This window comes from Atta colombica, unplaced genomic scaffold (assembly GCF_001594045.1).
Source record: "Atta colombica isolate Treedump-2 unplaced genomic scaffold, Acol1.0 scaffold15, whole genome shotgun sequence".
In the NCBI taxonomy this organism is placed as follows: Eukaryota; Metazoa; Arthropoda; class Insecta; order Hymenoptera; family Formicidae; genus Atta; species Atta colombica.
In genome coordinates this window covers 1364402-1370401 of record NW_017259239.1, presented here as the reverse complement: position 1 = coordinate 1370401, position 6000 = coordinate 1364402, and positions in this window count along the sequence as shown.

Genomic DNA, 6000 nt, shown 5'->3' with positions numbered 1-6000 from the left:
ATATATATATATATATATACAGGGAGCGTCACCAAAATCCGGACAAACAATTTCTTTAAACAAAATGTTTTTATAATAATAAAAAATTAAATATTACAAAAAATCCTTTTACATGGCTCTTGGGAAATCACTGTAGAGTGAGAACACAATTATTCGATATATCCCCCATTAGCTTGAACTGCTCGGTTGCCGTTATTCGCCTCTATTCTCGGTCTGAAGTGTTCACATGCATTATAATGTAGCGCTGTCCATACCGATGAATGCTGCCTCAATAACAGACCTTAATAAATTATTAAGGTGCCGAGACTTGTTTGTGACTTTTCCAATTACTCAACACTTCATAGTAGTCCTAGTGGGGATTTTAATCTGTTGGAAGGTCAGAATTCCTTGTATCAAAACATATTGACATTGTCTGAGAGGCAATTTTGAATCAAATGACTTATATGAGCCAGTACACCGTTCTGCTGAAAAAACATGTGGTCTTCCAGACCATAGTTTCCATCCACGGTTTCACTACATCCATCAGAACACACAAATATATTTCTTTTGTGACAGTTTCCCCTTTTTTAAAGAAATGTGGTGGCATGACATCACCCTCACTGGACACAATCTAGCACATGAACATTGGCCGAAAATTTGTTCCGGCAATAACAGGAACATCCTCGAGGTTGTAGGCCATCGGTCATTGCTCCGGTTGATTTTGACATCAATAGTAAATTTTTTTCGCCAGAAAAGAACTTGATTCGTCCCTACGCTTCGTTTTTCAAAGAACACAATAGCAGATTGTAACGAGCAACTCAGCTTGGCAGTTCCTGGCAGCCTCAGAGAGTATCTTTCAGAGAATCTGTTGTATTTTTAATGTGTACGATTTATATCGAAGGTCCTCCTCGGATTCCTCCGTCGGCAATTCGCACCGTTGGTTTGCTTACACCAACAAGCGATGCTAATTTTTGCAATGATTGCTCTGGGTCATCCGAAATCAGCGCTTGAGCCCTTTCAATGACTGAGGAGATTCTCGCGGAGCGTTCTTTCGAGTGACTTTTACTCGCTGGCATACTGGAACCTTTGTTGGACTGTTCTAAAGCCGTATATTTTGTCACAATATCATAAACGGTTGATCTTGGATCCAAAGAATCGAACTATTTCCGTTGCTGAGTCCAGCGTGAAGGCCTTCGATAATCGCGACTCTTCGATTATACGTACTTAATTTCAACATCGCGATCATTTTGAGAACATGACTGTTTACTAGAAGCATCAAGCTTTCTGGGACGCCAACAACAACCTCTGACGGAAGCACAATATAGCGGAAAATTGAAATTGAAATTTGTCCGGATTTTGGGGACGTATCCTATACATGTATTATATTATACATATATACAGCCGATCACAGAAAGATTACAACACTTATTTTTCAATAGAACTTCAATAGAATTTGCACGTAGAATGGTTGAATGTAAATGATTAAATTCAAGTAAGAATCAATCACTTGGTGAGCAAACTGCATTCCGAAAAAACCCAAAAAAAAGTATTGCAACTTTCTATGATTGGCTGTATACTTATACATAAAGACTCATTCTCACCTAAGCCAATTGTGTCGACTTCCTCCTTTAAAAAAAAAAAAAAGATTGAATGTCAGTTATTAGTACAATCGGCTTTAGTGAAGTCTTTAAAATAAATATTAGGTGTACAACTTTGCTTCCGCCGTTTTTTTTCCGAAATTCGAGGCTTTATTGTAAAAAACTGGTTATACATTTATGATTCAAAGTATTGTCCATTGCTGGCCACTACTTTCTCCCATCTTTCGGGTAGCGTACGAATCTCGCGTCGAAAAAACTGGTCATCTTTTGAGGCTATCCACGAATCGATCCAATTTTTTACTTCTTCATAAGACCGGAAGTGCTGGTCAGCCAGGCCGTGTGCCATTGATCGAAACAAGTGATAATTAGAGGGAGCAACGTCTGGAGAATACGGCGGGTGGGATAGGACTTCCCATTTCAACGTTTCCAAGTATGTCTTGATCACTTTCGCAACATGGGGTCGAGCATTGTCATGCTGCAAAATCACTTTATCGTGTTTCTCGTTGTATTGCGGCTGTTTGTCTTTCAATACTCGGCTCAAACGCATCAATTGCGTTCGATACCGATCGCCTGTAATTGTTTCAATCGGTTTTAACAGTTCATAATACACTACGCCGAGCTGGTTCCACCAAATACAGAGCATGACCTTGGAGCCGTGAATAACAAATAAATAACAATTTCACATATCTGTGATGTTTGGCATTACAAATTTTGTATTATATATTAGGTGTACAACTTTGCTTCCGCCGTTTTCCTATAGATGACTTTAGCGGTAAGTGGTGGTCCAAATAAATAGATCATAGACGTCATACAATAAACTTGGGCATCTGTCAACATAACCCCATAGAAACATTAATCGATTTGTGTCTGCATCATAAAGTTATTCTCGATTGAAAATGTCAGTTTACGAGCCAAATTCTCGTTTGCGGGAGGTTTTAATTTTTTGCTTCAATATGAAGAAATTTGCGGCTGAGGCTCATCGAATGCTCTCAAATACTTATGGTGAGGCCGCTATTAGTGAAAGAAGGTGTCGTGCGTGGTTTCAACGCTTCAAGAACGGTGATTTTGACGTCCAAGGTCATGCTCTATATTTGGTGGGACCAGCTCGGCGTAGTGTATGAACTATTAAAACCGACTGAAACAATCACAGACGATCGGTATCGAACACAATTGATGCGTTTGAGCCGAGCATTGAAAGACAAACGGCCGCAATACAACAAGAGACACGATAAAGTAATTTTGCAGCATGCTCGGCAATGCTCGACCCCATGTTGCGAAAGTGATCAAGACATACTTGGAAACGTTGAAATGGGAAGTCCTACCCCACCAGCCGTATTCTCCAGACGTTGCTCCCTCTGACTATCACTTGTTTCAATGGCACACGGCCTGGTTGACCAGCACTTCCGGTCTTATGAAGAAGTAAAAAATTGGATCGATTCGTGGATAGCCTCAAAAGATGACCAGTTTTTTCGACGCGGGATTCGTACCCGAAAGATGGGAGAAAGTAGTAGCCAGCGATGGACAATACTTTGAATCATAAATGTATAACCAGTTTTTTACAATAAAGCCTCGAATTTCAGAAAAAAAACGGCGGAAGCAAAGTTGTACACCTAATACATATTTTGTCTCTATATGTGATTGTTATATATCAACTATACCAGGTGTATAAGCTTAAATTCGCTATTCATAGGTGGCATTAGTGAACATACAAAAAGCTACCCTGGACACACAACACACTTTTTTTTATGTGTTTGACATCTGTCAACATTAGCTAGTGCACAATCAGCAATTTCATACAACAACATATATTTTTTCTTTCGTAATCATATCTAGTTTTTTGCTAAAAAAAAAGTATATGCGGGAAGCTTTGCTTTTCTGTTTCAATTTGAAGAAATCGGCTGCCGAATCGCATCGAATGCTTGTGGAGGCCTATGGCGACAATGTTTTATTGGAAACAACATGCAGAGATTGGTTTTGCCGGTTCAATGACGACAATTTTGACTTGAGTGACAAGAAGCATGAAAATTGGCCCAGGAAGGTTGAGGCCTGTCAATTGCAAGCTCTTTTGGACAGTACCCAATTGCAAGAAATGCTTGCCGAGCAATTGGGTGTTTCTCAAGCAACTATTTCCATTCATGTGGCTACATGCCATGGAGAAGATTCGAGAAATTAGAAAATAGATACCGCATGAACTGAATGATAGGCAGATGGAGCGACGCCAAAACACATGCCAAATTCTGCTTGCCAGACAAAAAAGAAAGTCGTTCGGATTGTGACAGGCGATGAAAAGTGGATCTATTTTCAGATTCCTAAACGCAAGAAATCTTGGGTTGTTCCCGTCCAACCATTAATATCTTCCTCAAGACCAAATCGCTTCGGACGGAAGACGATGCTGTGCGTTTGGTGGGATCAGGAGGGTGTCATCTACTACGAGCTGTTAAAACCTGGTGAAACTTGTTAATGCTACCATCAACAACTGATCAAATTGCTCTGAAAAAAGGCCGCATTATCGTAAGACATGACAAGCTGATTTTCCTCCATGACAACGCACCATCGCACACATCAACAATGGTCCAAAACTACTTGGAAACTGGGAAGTGCTACCCGCTTACTCACCAGATCTGGCACCTTCTGACTATCACCTGTTTTCGTCGATGGGCCACGCGCTCGCTGAACGGCACTTCGATTCTTACGAAGACGTCCGAAAATGGCTTGATGAATGGTTTGCCTCGAAAGATGAGGAATTTTTTTTGCGTGGTATACACAAATTGCCCGAAAGATGGGAAAAATGTATAGTTAGCGAGGGCAAATACTTTGAATAAATTTGTTTTTGCTTCCTAGGAAAAAAAAATGTATTTTTTGACTAAAAAACAACGGATTTACTATAAGCTTATACACCTGGTATTGTCGTATTTAATGAATATCACTGTTATATAACTACAATAGGCAAAATAAGAGAAATTCAATATAATTCTCCGGAAATACATAATAACTTTTGATATAAAATCAATTATTAAATTTTTATATTATTAAATTCCAAAAAATTATGATTCGTGTTTGAGATGTATTTGTGTTTGCTGGGTAATGATCGAACGAGAATTTGAATTAAATTTTTTGACTAAATACTGCTATATTGTCCATTACATTGTCCAACTTCGCCAACTCCCGTATAGTGCAGATATAGTTCTGTGTCTTCTGGTTATTTCATAAATTGAAAAATCGGTTGAAGGGAAAAAGATTTGACGATGTTAAAATGCAACGCTTGGAGTTTTCGATGTTCACATAACTGCGTACCGTTGCCAATTAAATAGTTATTGGATCATGCCGCTGGCTTAGTGGGAATACTTAAGATTCAGTCCATGGAAAGGATAACATGATGTGTGCAATTGGGCGATCTTTTTCTAAATCTCCGCCGTCTCTGTCTGTAGATGTCGCATAAGAGACAAAGGCTAACTGTGAAATGCGAAACATATTTTGAGAGAAGTTGGCATACTTAATCTTTCCTTGTTTGACATACTTTATAATGCATCTTAATTTCTCTTTCTAATCTTCATAATTTCTGTCTTAAATTAAATGTTGAATAAAAAATTAAATGAACAATGATAATATCAATAACCAATATGGAATAAGTAAATATTACAAATGCAGTAAATACCATATTAATTATTATGACGAAATCATTAATATAATTAAAATTATAATACATAAGTAATATTAAGATTATTATAATAGTTATAAATTAAATATATTAGCACATATATTTTGGTTAAAAATTAAGTATAGTTAAGTTAAAAATTAATTATGGCATGAATAGTAAAAAATTTCATGCATGATATTTATGCCATAATTATATATATATAAATATCATAAATGTGTATAAATATGGATAAAAATATAATTATATATAATTGTATATGAAATATGTCCATACATGTCCATATATCTTTCTTTCTTTTGTGAAATTACTGTTTTATTAAAAAAAATTATAATAATTAGAATTGCAAAAATAATTTTCACATTATTTAAAAAAAAATCATTTTACAAAAGAAAGAAGGATGTATGAATATATATGGACATATTTCATATATAATTATACATAATTGTGTTTATAAATGTGTGTGTGTGTGTGTGTGTGTGTGTGTGTGTGTGTGTGTGTGTATATATATATATACATACATAAATTTTTACTGAGTATAATACAGCCATAAAATTATAGAAATCTTTAATAACAAAATATAGTGTAACAGCTCTTCGTAAATATAGAACAGTTTACAACAATAAGTAATTATTACGGTATGAATATTATACATATTATACATTAAGAAGTCGATTATGATAATCATTCAGATTTTCAATAGTAAAGCAAGAAAAGTGGATAGGAACATGCAGTAAACAGTATTAGAAGGATTTGCAGCGACGTAAA